Source organism: Pyrus communis, chromosome 13 (assembly GCF_041283825.1).
Source record: "Pyrus communis isolate YQ-2024b chromosome 13, ASM4128382v1, whole genome shotgun sequence".
Taxonomy (NCBI): Eukaryota; Viridiplantae; Streptophyta; class Magnoliopsida; order Rosales; family Rosaceae; genus Pyrus; species Pyrus communis.
The window spans coordinates 27,257,890-27,272,927 of record NC_142577.1 but is presented as its reverse complement, the minus strand read 5'-3'; the positions used below and the strand labels follow the sequence as shown (position 1 = coordinate 27,272,927).

Here is a 15,038-nt window from a genome sequence, read left to right as displayed (position 1 = left end):
TCGGAAATATTTGAGACATCTAATAATTGAATTTAAAAAAAATTAACGATACTTTTACCAATATTGTTCACTTGTTTTTAAACAGTTTGATGACTAAACGATCTTAGTTTTAATTGATTTTTTGTATAGACGATCTTTATAGGGTATTCTGATTATAAATACGAAATTCTATAAATTGACAATGAACAATTTTGAGAAATTTTGAGTATGAATTCATACTCATCTTTGAGTAATCAAATATTGTTCTTTTGTGAATGCATGTCTGGGAAATTGCCATACTTTCTGGACAGTGATAATGTGAGAATTTTTTAGCTGGAGGTTGTGGAGCTAGAGCTAATATGTAGTTGAGCTTTTACTATTTATTTCAAATTTGAAATTTTAACAGGGTTTGCAGAGTTGGACTTTATTACCCAGCCAATTGTACCTATGTTTGTAAATGCCTATATAGGAAGTCTTTAAGGAAAGAGATTTTTATTTTTTTTTCTAAAAATAGAGATTAGTAGTGGGGTTCATATGATATCAAATTTTTAACGATTCGAATCATCTATTTTTCAAGTTGCACCTCATAGCTCTTCCTTACAAAATATTAGCCAAATCGAAAATATTTGAGACATGTAATAATTGAATTTTAAAAAATTGACAAACATTTTGTTCTCTAAGAAACATTGAAATTTCATCGTAATAATTAAATTGACAAATAATTTCAGATTGAATTGAATTTTTGCAATGATGATCCAGAAATCAATACTTATAAAATAGGCGGTTCGGATCATTGAAGTTCGATGTGGAGTGGGTCCCACAACCAATTCTCATTTTTTGAAAAAAATTGGGACCCGTTCTCTTAAAGGGCCTGCACACACACACACACACACACACACATATATAGGGTAATGCTATTCACACACCTTTTTTACTTCAGACATATCTTTGTTAATTTTTATCCATTAATTTTTTTTTTAATTCATTTGATCCGATTACCGAAAACTGAATGTTAAGATTTGTAAAAGAGTATACATGCGCTCGCGCACAAACACACACACTAACAAAGAGTATACATGCGCGCGCGCACACACATATATATACTCGTTTACATAAAATAAGCTGAAGCATATGCTGACAATTTTTTGTAAAATGTTGGGATTTGTAAAAGAGTATATGCTTCAGCTTATTTTATGTAAAATGTTAGCATTGCGGTAAATGCATAATCAATGTAGAACACGCATTTGATTAGAGGTGAGAAATCGTCTGACCTAAACAAAATCTACACACTAATTATCAGTTAGCAGTAACCCCATGTGAACCTATGTGCCAATAAATTAAAAGGAAAATTAATGAAAAATGTTTGAAAACTTTGAGGGCCCATTTGTTTGGCTTCACTAAACTTTCTTGGACTAGATTGGACTATAATCCGATGTTTGTTTCAAACGGGAACTACGTTTAATGAGACTCGCCTTGACTGAGTCCAACTAACAGCTTCGCTACAGGGTCTTAGCGAGACCCCCCGAAATTAGGCGGACTGCTAAGACCACTCTACTCCGCTTCACTCCTACCCGCTTTGTCCTCCCATCTACCTCGTCCTCGCGTCTCACAACACATTTCAAACCGAGATCCTGCAAAATGCGAAACAAAAAAGCAACAAAATTTCCCAAGGTTCCCTTTTCAGAACCAGATCCAACTCCCAAAATTCGAACCCAAATAACCCAGAAAACCAAAAAAAAATTTGCAGTGAGATGAGCTTGAAAATTTCACTCAGAAAACCCAAACCAGATCCAACCCTCATCTTCTATACCTTCGAGCCAATCACACATGCACCTCACCTCCTTCAATCTCTTTCTCGCTATGTGTTTTGATTTTAAGATTTGCAACCGATTTTGTGAGAGGAAGTGAAGAGGCAGAAGGTGGAGAGGAATGAAGAGGCATAGAGGATTTTCTTTGGAAATAAGAGGCAGATTGTCTGCCTTCTTGTTTCGGTGCCCTTCTCATCCCTTCTTATTTTGTGTGGTCACGGTTAAGCCACATCAACATTTTATATTCCTATTGCTTTTTGTCTTATTATCTTTATAAAAAATATTGACGTGGCTTAACCGTGACCGCACAAAATAGGAAGGGATGAAAAGGGCACCGAAACAGGAAGGCAGACAATCCGCCTCCTTGAAAATATCCATATGTTTTTCAAAAAATAAAGGTTGTTCTTCTAAAATAAAAGTAAAGGCAGCAAATGAAACATTAATTAGGTTTTTAAAAGTTAAATAACTACAAATAATATTTTAATATTTGTTGTTTTGTTGTTTTTAAACGCAAAAGTAAATAAATAATAATAAAAAATAATTAGTTTGTAGTTTAGTCCGATAGTGCACCAAACGCTTCACTAAGTTAGTCCAGCTTAGTCTAGTTTAAGCCAGTCCAGCTTAGTCCTTGAAGCTACTCCAATCCGAGATAGTCTGGTACAACAAACGCATCCTGAGTGTTAACGATAAGGACAAAATAAATGGTAAAGTGAATAGTATCAGGATTGACTTTTTAGTGGAAAAATGTGGTTTTTCGTTAAAGTAAACTGTACCGAAATCTCTTCGTTAAAGTTTCCAAAATTAAAACCCCAATAATGTGCAAAATTAGCTAAATTGCTACTTTCTCATAATTAACTTACCATATTCCAAGCATTCGGGATTACGGATACTTATCATAAAGTTATGGCATATCTAGAGAAACTGTCATTAAAAGATAATTTATGATTGTATATAACATAAGAAATGAACAATTAGGATATGAGATTACTTTTAAAGCATATCTAGATGAATGATTAACATAGTATTAAATTACTAAATTAATCAGTGTTTGAGCGCTCACGTGTGTATATTTAAGCTTACGACGAAACTGCAATTCATTTACTTCCAAATGAACAAAATATCTTTGCAAGTGGCCCTAGCTCTACTAAAATGGTGAAGAGAAGTGTTGTCCTTACATCATAACGTGAGTTCGAATCTCGTTGGCTCCTTAATCTAACATATAATGTAACAAATTTATCGTTTTAATAAAAATCTCAAAATATTTAATCTATTTTTTTTTCTTATTTCTTATTAATTTAATAAAAAAAATAAAGTAAATCCTGCTATTTTCTTCCATACCTGCCGGAATAGTTGTAAGGAGGATTCCGGAGACTCTCAATGACACATTTAGTGCCTTGCTTCCCAAAGTTCCCAGTCCAATGTGCATGCAGACCTGCTAGCCTTGAATGCACTTATTTCTATCTCACCAAAATATGAATGTGTCCAGAAAGCGACTATAGCCATTAAAAACACTTCGTACGTAACGATTAATAATCATTAAAAACACTCTGCATGTGTGCAGGGAGAAAATTAACTCTTATATAAGAACCTCCAGGAAGTCATTCAGAAATAGTACTTTATGCAATGGTGTTGAACATGAGGGGTCAAGGCTAACTAGGATTGGTTGAGTTGGTTATGATCGTTCTTTTAATTAGATCAGGGTTTAAATTCGAGTTTCGTTGCCGACAATCTCTTTTAATAGACGATTTGTAAAACAAAAAAATAAGCTAAAACCCCTTCTATAAATTCTTAAAGACACTTGTGATATTGCCCTAATCCTAATATGGAATAGCCGCTCCGCCCCTAAACTTTTAACAAACACACAAGATGAGGGGTAAAGTAGTTAAAAAGTTTATGTTCAGGTGATAAAATTACCACCCTCAAGTTATAAAAAGGAATACTTTAGATGCGATCTTTAATCTTTAACATTATTTGATTAAAACCTTAATGATATTCAAAGTTTGAGCAAAATCCCTTGACTTTGAACACCTCATTATATTACAATTAATAATTATATTGTTATAGTTTTGACATTAATTGTTTGATATTTTATGAGATTTATAATCCTATAAATTTAAAATCCCGCATTATAATACTATTAGAAACGCTTACAATAAACAAATTCAAACATTTTGATTGAATAAATGGATAAAAACTATGTAAAAATAAGAAATAATGAATGGCAAAAGAATGTATCCATAGTGTTAAAAGAAATTGGTACATTTTACAAAAAAAATTGGTACATTTCACACATAACAAAGTGGTACATTAATAAAGAAGAATGGGTACAATATAAATAAATTAGGGTACAAATAAAAGATTAAAAAATTATGAGTACAAATGAATTTTTAAAAAATATAGGCACTAAAAAAAATTAATACATGGTTACAAAATAAAACTAAAAAGAAAATACTACAGATTTAAAAAAATGTTGCAAATTAAAAGTGGGTACAAACTAAAAATATAAATATGTAATACAAAGTTTAGGCATAAAACATAAATATACCATATGTAATTTTTCTATCATTGATTAAATATACAATGTCACGTGATGGTATACACATGGGTACAAACACAAATAAAACTTTATAAAATATGGGCACAAAAAGAAACTAATATATGAGTACAAATTAAAAATGAAAAAAAAAAAAATTGGTACAAATTAAAAATAGGTACCAACTAAAAAAAAAATATAGGAAAACTAATGAAAATGACTTGAAAACTTTGAATTTTAATGATAAGGACAAAATAAAGGGTATAAAAATATAAAATGTATTAGGATTGACTTTTTAGTATAAAAATATGGTTTTTTGTTAAAGTAAACAGTATCGTGGACTTTTTATTAAAACTTCCTAAAAATATATGATAACAAATTTAGCCATAAATATAAATATACTAATTGTAACATTTTTAACACTAAAGGAATATATTTAAAAATAAAAATATTTTATTATTCAAATAATTAATGATGTTATTAATATCCAAAGCCTTTGATCAAAAATTGAAAATAAATAAGATTTTAATCAATGCAGTAGCAAAAAGAAGGATATAAACCTAATTTCTCCAACTATGAATCAGCCATTGAACTCGATCTCATAGCAGTTTTCGAAGTCATGGCGGTTTTGAGTGGGTTGAAATGAGACGACGAGATTCTGAGGAGGATGAGAGGGATGGTTGTGGGTGCAATGGTGTTGGTCGACGTTGAGTGAGAGTGGAGAGATCTTAAAAGATGACAAATAAGAAGAATGAGAGAACCCAGAAACGTTTTGATAACAACACGAAGAACCCGGAAAAGTATGTTAATTTAATTTTAAATTTAAATTGATAAATAAGTTAAAGTTGTAATTTTTTTTTTTATTATTGTCAGTAAATGTGAGCTTTGCACTTTTTAAAATCATCATTTAACGATCAATATAACAAATTGATTAACGGTCGTATGATATTGGTACTTCTCATGCTAAACCCAAAACACGAATTGCCAGAAGTATCAAATGTAAATGGAACGAAAAGTTGATGGGATAAAAAATAATTTACCCAACCTCATTTTTTTGTTGTTGTTGTTGTTGTTTTATTTGAGATGGATTCATCTTATCTTTTTCGTTTAGGACCGTCGACACTACTGCGTGGCAGACAATTTATGTTGATGCAACTGGAGCATGCAATAGTAAGTAGGATCAGGATCCTCTCCTGATCTAAGGATGAGGGTCCTCCTGATCAAGAAGTGTGAATCGTTGAATGAAAATCCAACGGCTATAAACAGGAGGGTCCCTTTAAAGTTATAATAATTATAACCGTTGGATTTTCATCCAACGCCCCACATTGCTTGGTCAGGATGATCCTCATCCTTAGATCAGGAGAGGATCCTGATCCTAGTAAGTGGTCGCTAGTTTTTTAACTTGTAAGTACTCGGAAATGAAGACACATGAAATAAAATAAAGGAAAACTAATAAAAATAATTTGAAAACTTTGAATTTTAATGATAAGGATAAAATAAAAAATAAAATGAATAGTATCAGGTTTGACTTTTTAGTGTAAAAATGTGATTTTTCATTAAAATGAACAGTACCGTTGGTTTTTCGTTAAAACTTCCATAAAAAAAAAGGGAAGAAGATGGATAAAGATGGATAAAGATCGAAGGATGGTGAGAAAGTTGGAAAGATATAAATAAAAAAAGGAAGTGTTATTAACATTTTAAAAATTTTATTCTATACTCATCATAAATATATTTTCTTTTCTAATATAGAAAATTTAGATTTTAGAATAAGATTTTTGAAGTACTAATAACAATTCCTACAAAAATAAACAAAAACAAAATCTTTCAACATTATCCTTGTAGCTACCCATTAAATTCAGATTCACTCTAAATCTCTGTGCCCAAAGTTTAAAGATTTTGAAATCTACACCACTTGATTTCGATTATACACTCACAATTAGCCTATTATACTGGTTCACCTCACAAAACTCCAAAACCAACTTCGAAATCTAGACCCCTCGTGCCCTTAAATAAAGGGCGGTTTTTTATTTTTTAGCAACGATAGATATATCATTAGAGGGCAGAGGCCACACCAACTTCAAAACACAGCGAAAGAAGGTACAAAAGCAGTCCTTAGAACCAAGAGCGAAGCTACAGAGGCGCAACCGGAAATCTAATCTTGGAGCGGTGGTTTCGCCCCTTTGATCCCACCGGAAATGATGAAATGCTGTCTGTTTCTGGGTTTTCCTACTGCTGCACCCAGGGTTCTAATTCTTTTTGAAAAAACCAGGCCGGCGTTTTGGTCCTGGTCAAATTTTTCTTTTAAAATCCTTCTGGGACGACGTCGTTCTATTAAAAATAAATAAATTATTTAAGCAGGGACCAGTCGTCAGTCATATCCCCTGTTTAACAGTTTCCTCTTTAATTTGGGCCCGCCACATTTCGGTTTTAACTTCACCATCTTCTCTTTTGCTGACTTTTTGTTTGTAATATCCTTTTTTTTTTTTTTTTTTTTTTTTAAGTTTTAATATCTTCTTCATTTTCCCCATTCCACCCTCTTCCTTCATTTTCCCCATTCCACCATCTTCCTCTTTCTCAATTGTATTCCCTATAAAAATATTTACTTAAAACTTCTAAATAGCAGATCACTTGATACTGCAGTTTAGTGATATTTTTTTTACTTGTAAGTAAAAAAGTCTTAAGTTCAATTATTATGAAAAATAAATTTGAACCACATTATTGTGACTAGCCTGGTGTGAAGTTTAACTCATTCCTTCTTAAGATAAATAATATTTTTCATTAATAATAATAAAAAAAACTCCCAAATAACGTGTAAACATTTTGTTATCCTTTTTCAAAAACTAACATAAGTATTGTTCAATGTTTATTTATAGAATATAGTACATTTATTAAGTGCAATAGGCTACGTCCCAGCCCGCCGTTCGGCTAGTACCTAACGTCTTTTAGAACATTAGTTTGTATCGATAAATTATGAACAATGTTATTATTGTCTACTCAGATTTGGTTGTCTACATTTTTGAGATATTTTACCCGTTTAAGTTTCGCGCCTCCCCCTGACGATTCCTGGTTTCCCCACTGCTCAGAACAAAGGTATAAAACCAAACTACGAAAGGCCCTCATAAAGGAGATCAACGATGAAAAACGGAGGACTATCAAACCATTCGCAGTGCCAATACTCAGGTTATAGCGGACAAGACAATGAGCAACGGTGTTGGGTTGATGATGAATTCAAATGATGTGGTTGTCCACACATCTTTAATGATTGTAGGGAGCAATATTTCGTATCCTCCACGATATATTCAATAACTGTTTAACTGGCGTGCAACTTATGTCTTGCATGTGCAATTTAATTCACGTACAACTTTAGTTCTTAATGCCTCTTTGAGGATTTCCTCTCTCCCATTTTTGGCACGTTTTTCTTTGACAAAAAAGGAGAAGCTACCATAAAATGTGATGGGTAAAAAGCAGACAGTTGATATAAATGGCCAGAATTGATAATTATTTGTCGCAGAATATAACGCATAGCGTTGAAACATCATTTATGAACATATACCAAAGGTAGGTACATGTTCCACCATATGTATCACACTTTACATTTGTGGGACAATGCCACACGTCACATTTTGGATCAAGTGGACTTACTTCCGTCTAATGCATGTGCTAAAATATACAAAAATAAGTAATGTTATTCATACCATATTTTTGTATAACATTTCTATACCATCTTAGGTAGCATCTGATATGAACAGTCATATTATTTGAAAAATTTGCAAAACTCAAGCAAAATGAAGGAGAAAGACTCCTCATATACCACAATCATCATTTAATTAACTAGTTTTTCTTAATTATTAGTTTATTAAATAAGAAACTAAATTTAAAAATCTGATTAATTCAAATGATGTAGTTATCTACATCAAATGCCACTTAAAAAGATATAAAAATATGATATATATAAACATAGTATGAATATTATTACTCTACAACGATTTATTTGTATGGAAATAAATTATACATTTACTGTAGCGGTTGTGCTCAACTTGCGTGTGAACAGACTTTAGAAAAGGACTCTCCATTTCTTTTAAAAAGTGGGAGTTGTTGGGGGGTCAAATCATATCGAATTCGATTTGAACTGTTTATTTTTTTAAGTTGTATTTTGATAGGGATTTTTACTACGTGTAAAAGTAGGAATAAAAATACTTAAAATACTTACAAAAGTACTAGATAATTGCAATATAGTTAGCTCTAGTAAGGTCATTTTCCACAGAAATTGAATGAAAATTTTATGTCAAATCAAATCTTAATTAATTACTTAAAACATAATTTTTGAAAAAAATTGATTTTGTGATTTCAAATAATAAAAACGAATTTAAGAGAAATAATTAAATAAATTGGTAAAATAACATAAACTAAAAGAAAATAGCTTTTAAAAATTAAATTTTGAAAGCACTAGGATTCCGTCATCATCTTAACAATCCTATGTCGTTCTTCTAATTACTTATGACTTACACATGAATATTTGAAGGTTAGGTTTTCTTAATATATGTCTACTTGGAACCCCAACATAGAGCATATATCAAACATGCAATCTGTCTGTGATATTCAGATTAAATCTAAACATGCAAGACTCATTAAGCTTTGTGAAACCTTTTGAAAGGCCATGCAACCCTTAAGACGTGGTATTTATTTTAAGTGAACTTGCATATATGAACCACAAGAAGCCTTCATCAATTTCAGGAACCGACCTCCAACCAAAATTGCATCAAATTACTTTTCTAAACATCCTCATGGTGATCAAGCATCAAGACAATTAGATAGCTTAAACCGGTGATTAATAATTCAAAACTGCATGCATAATATCATAAGCAAATTAAAAAGAAACTACATATTCTTACTAAGGCTCATGGCCTCGCCCTAGCAAAAAAAGAATTAGTTACGAACAATCATAAAACAAAAGGAATTTTATTGAAAAATATAAAAATGATAGAAAACACCTTGAAATATAAATCTTCAAAGCCTAGCAATGTTCTCCAAAATTTATGTGTTCTTCTCTTCTCTCCCCAAAAACCCTAATGATCAAAAAGTCTTATTTATACAACTATACAATTAAAATACTTACAAGAAAAGGTCTTCTAAAAACTAGGAAACATAATAAGTTAAGAGAAACTAGGAAACATAATCCTAATCAAATACGGGAAATCTGTCCAGCCACAAATTAGCCATGTTTCTAAATCTTTAGGGCTTCAAAACAGGCCTAAAGCAACATGAATTAAAGCTTGAGATGTGCCGAACATAATTGCAGAAGGCTTTGAACCCACAAGACATCATCTTGGACTTTAAAAAGCCCAAATAAGCCTCAAACGTCACTTTGACAGCATTGGGCGTTGCTCCTTTATTTCATTACCATAAATAAACCGCATGGTACAAAATCTGAAACTTTGACATGAATAAGTTCAGAGACACACGAATATCCTCCAATTGAAATCACTCCAAAATTCATCCGGTTGGCCACTTTTTGCTTAAGAGGAAGTCGAATGTCCTACATTAGAAATATAATTCAAAGTATCAAAATTCTTATAAAATAACTAATAAATTAATACTAAGATTAGGGTAAAATACATAATATAATATCTAGTCATCACACCTCATATATCATTCTTGCCAAATATTAGTCAAATCGGAAATATTTAAGGTATCTAATTGAGTTCAAAGAAGTTGACGAAAACTATGTTTTAAGAAATATTAAAATTTCATCGTAATAATTTAATGGGCAAATGAATTCAAATTGAATTGAATTTTTTTCAAGGATGATGTATGAATCGAGACTTACAAAATAGACGGTTTAGACTGTTGAAGTTTGTTGTGGAGTGGGTCTCACACACCTAATCTCCATTCTTTGAAAGAAAAAAAAAAAAAAAAAATATATATATATATATATATATATATATATATATATATATATCTCTTTGCTTAAAGAACTTGTATATATGAATACTCTACGTATGTATGATGTATCTTTCCAACGGCAAGTTCTTTTTATTGGTTAAGGGATGAGCTTGGAGGACATTACAATGAAATTTTATAAGTTATGGGAAGTGATTTCCGTTTACTCTCTCTATTCTTTTGCACACGTGCGGGAAGAAAAAGAGTGATGAGTAATGTCACAATAGTTCTGGTGAGCAGGTGAGCAAAGTAATGAATGGTGGTTCTATTTCTCATTACATGTTTACTTTGGCTGTCGGCAATAACAACGGTTAATGATGGTTGGTTGCTTTTGCTTCTTCATCTATGATCTTTCTAACCTTTCAGTTGATTTAGTTTGAAGAATCAATGGGAAGAACAGTGGATTATATGTATGGGATGATAATAAATTGGAATCAGAAAGTAATAAATGGGAATGATACTAGGTTGTTTAAGTATAAGGTAAACTACCCTTCTGTGACAAAAGAAAAATGAAATAAACCACCCCTTCCTAATCGAAATGACACATGATTGTTTAGGTGCCGATTACAAGTTTTTAATCTGTGTTACTTATTTTTCTGATTCCTTAGGTGGTACTACGTACACACATGAATCAAGGTCATGAACTATATGATACGTGGCTGTTTAGGTATGTGATAATCATACCCCACAGTTATCTTATACCTAATTGTTCACGTATGAGATATATAACCGATTTTAACGTAAGGACAAATTCTATTTTGATTCCTTATGTGACAATAAAGGCGAAATTTTGTAAGGAGAGAAATGATACTTATACTTCGCATACGAATTCGAATCAATTTCAGATAAAAAGAGTGTTTAGAAAAAGAGAATCCTGCAATTTGTCGAAACTTCTCATACTAGACCCATAACACGAATTGCCTAGGACCGAGGAGGAAAGAACCCTTTCCACAGTGCTCTTCAACCTTCAACTTTGACGGTCTTCACCAGACAATCGTACGAATTGTTATACATAATCTTCCCTTCCTTGCTCCGCCACTGATTCATCATTCTCGTCTTTTACCACATCGGCTGGACAACTCAAAGAAGTTGCCAGAAGGCCTTACGTGATCGACGCCAAAGTATGGGTGGATATGTTGTCCTCAGAAACCCCATTTTCGAATACAAAACGTTCTGCTGATCATAACAAGCCAATTGTCCCATGTTCACCAAGAATGCTCTTTGGACATTAGGGAAAACCGCTTTCCAAAGTCCCCCAAAGCCTTCTACTCGTACGATCTTGTTCAAAACATCGAAACACCCCGAATACCTAGCCTGCTTGCATCCTTACCTTAACAAGATCTGCAGGGCTTGCCACCAACTGCACTACTAGCAGTAAACAGAAGTATATACCATTACTTCCGAAGCATTTACAGAATTTAAAACGAAATAAAATCAATTAGCCTACTCAATTACTTCAAACTGTCTACCTTAATGTACGTATTGTGTAATCATTCTATAGATACATTTTGGAGAGAGCAGCATGCAGAAATGCGAAATTATGCCGAATGATCTGATTGATTCTGAGAGGAATAACAGCAATATTAAAGCAACCACAGCTCAGCCATCTCAAATAGGTTTCTTTAAATTTTATGTTTCACCTAGGGGTGATGGTTTTGGGATTTTTCTTTGCAGCATTAACAGATGACTAGTTATTTTATTGATTCCACTAAATTCGGGTGGATTTCTTAGGAACTGAACTGGGAGATGAAGGGGTTTCCATGGACAATTTTGATGCTACAAGCATCTCTTCAAATTTCTGGCCTCAAATCCAGGTAATGAATTGTTTCCTTGGTAATATCATTTATTTGAAATTTTTGATAGAGGGATTTGAAATATCTTTATAGGTTAAATAGCCAAAATGGTCCCTAAGATTTGCATAACACATCATTTTGCTCCCTGAAATTGTCTACTATCCATCATTTTGGTCCTTCCATTAAAAACTCCGTTAAGTGTCCTGGAGCTCTTGCCGGAAGTTTGGGTAATTTTTAAAACTTTGTAACTTAATCATTTCTTAACCAAATTTAACCCATAATATATCAAAATGAAGATAGGAAAGTGTACAAAAAGATTATACTTATTTGGAAGCTCAATGGTTGCTGGAGATAGCTGAAAAATAGCCTGAAATGTGATTGGTCCGTGAAAAAACTAGAAAACTCGCCGGAAACTGAGCAAACTTAAAACATTCATAACTTCTTCAACACTCAACAAAATCAAGTGATTAAAAAATGAAAAGCATACTTCTCGACGAGACAAAGACAATGGTACCTTTTTCGATGGCTAACTCGCCGTGGTATGGCTGGAAAACGGCTTGAAATTGGCTAACTTGAGACCAAGATAGCTAATTTTGAGCCGTGTTCCAGCCAAACCACTGATATTTAGCTATCAATAAAGGTACCATTCTCTTCATCTCATTGAGAAGTATGATTTTTGTTTTTGAATTACTCGATTTCGTTGAGTATTGAAGAAGTTATGAACATTTAAAGTTTACCTAGTTTCCGGCGAGTTTTCCATTTTTCCCGCGGACCAGTCACCTTTGAGTCTATGTTCTGGCCATCACCGGCAACCATTGGGATTCCAAATAGGTATAATCTTGTTGTACACTTTACTATCTTCATTTTGATATATTATGGGTCGAATTTGGTTAAGAAACGATTGAGTTACGAAGCTTTGAAAATTGTACAAACTTCCGGCCAAGGGCTCCGCAACACTTAGCGGAAGGACCAAAATGATGGATAGTGGACAATCTCAAAGACCATTTCTATTGATTTTCAATCTCAGGGACCAAAGTGATTTTAAATTTCAGGATGAGTCCCTCAATGTACCTGGGCCTGTTGACAAACTACTATCTGATTATGCAAAGAGGTTTAATGAAATCAAGACACCTCGTAAGCTACTATGGAAGAAAAGTCTTGGTACTGTCAAGGTACGGTGATTGCATAATGTCATTTCATGCCCTTTCCTATTAGGAGTTTTTTGACCTGCTTACTGTTTCTTTATTTTCTGAATCACTGAATCGACGTTAACAACATGCATGGTGGTTGGTGTTGTTTTAGTTGGAGTTGCAATTTGACGAAGAGCAGTGCAATTCATGGTTGCTTCCGTACAAGCAGCAATTATAATGCATTCGTTACCTACTTTTTGCTATATTTATATTTTCTACTTTCAGCTGGACTTCTAAGGATCTTGCAGCTGCAATTTGGGTTCCAGTAGACGTACTTAATCGCAGGGTTAATTTCTGGATAAGCAAGGTATGCTTGATAAACTCATGCTTTCATGTTTCATAATTTACTTCTCGTCATTCAATACAAAAATAGATAGAGTGAGAGTATTAGAAACTCTGGATGCCGCACCAGTGGTTTGTTTAGATGGATTCGTACCTGTTACCGATTGAAGTTTTGAGATTTGGAAGTCAAGAGGAAAGTTCATACACTAGTCTCTTTTTTCCTACTGAAGGGAAATCTTGCAAAATCGCTTGGAGCAGAGCAGATTCTGAAGACCACGTGTTTACACTGGTAAAAAGGGTGATAACAATGGGAGCATTGTGGATCTTGTAGCTGGTGATGAGGAGGGAGAGAGCTCTGTAGCTTCCGTAGAGGATCAACTGCGCAAGGGAATGACTGTGTATGAGGTATGATGTGTTCGAGATTGCTAATCTCGCTTCCCCGAATGTGTTTTCATCTGTAATATTAGGGCCTTGTTAAAATATTTCTGACGAAAAACTAAAGGAAAGTTAATAAAATATGTTTGAAAACTTTGAGTTTTAAGTGAACAGTACCATGATTGACTTTTTAGTGTAAAAATATATTTTTTGTTAAAGTAAACAGTACCGAGATCTTTTCGTTAAAGTAAGAGGGCGAAATTGTCGCTTATGATACTATCTTCTAAAATAGTGCTGGATAATTTGTTTCTGCAAAGCTGTTTCTAATTTATCTCCATACACATTCCTGCAGATGTTCTGCATAGCGGATCCACCTTACGACAAGACTCTCCTGCAGCTACAGAGTTTCTTACCGGGTCTAGTCTCCGACGAGTAGTTAGAACTAAGAGATGGAATGCACTTCATGTAAAAGGAATTACTAAACAGAATTGCAATGTATTCAGAAAAAATGAAACCCTCCTAGCCGCCTCTCCTTGCTCCGGTTTGGGGACGGCGGCAACCCAACCCCAAGCCAAGTATTTTGTGCATGCGCGGGAGGATATGTGGTTTAGTCGTTCGCACCAATAATTTTTCGTTTGAGATCAAACATTTTTGCATGTGGTCCAACATCCTAAGGGATAGGGTGTTGCGTTTCCACCTATGCATCTTAGATTCGAAACTACCCCTCCACTAAATTTTTGTAACAGTTTCAAACCCTCCACTTACCTTTAGTAATAAATTAAAGTCACTAACTTAGTACTACGGTTTAGTGGTATTCCTCTGTACTTATAAGTGAGATATCTAAAGTTCAAGTCTTGCCAAATGCGAATTTGAACAACATTATTGTTAATATTTTAGTTTAGATAATATCGCTTTTCAAAAAAAACAAAATTTTTTTTTTTTTACATATGGTTCAATATTTTAGTAGATAGGATGTTGAATATCTTGTATCCCGAGTTCAAAACTCTTATTTCCCCCATACTAGTTTCCAATCCTTTCCTCACCTTAATTATAATAAAAGTTTCCGTTTGCAATCTTAACGACGTTCTGCTTCTTTTGCTGGCTATATTTTACGACCTGGTCAAGACCGACATATCCG

General features: G+C 33.2%; 2 pseudogenes; one reads left to right on the top strand and one right to left on the bottom strand.

The window, feature by feature from the left end:
• Nucleotides 1-1,530: 1,530 nt before the first annotated feature.
• On the bottom strand, nucleotides 1,531-11,668 carry LOC137736317 (mitochondrial uncoupling protein 3 pseudogene; annotated as a pseudogene).
• A 99-nt stretch (nucleotides 11,669-11,767) lies between these two features.
• Nucleotides 11,768-14,369, top strand: LOC148692033 (anaphase-promoting complex subunit 2-like; annotated as a pseudogene).
• Nucleotides 14,370-15,038: the final 669 nt, after the last annotated feature.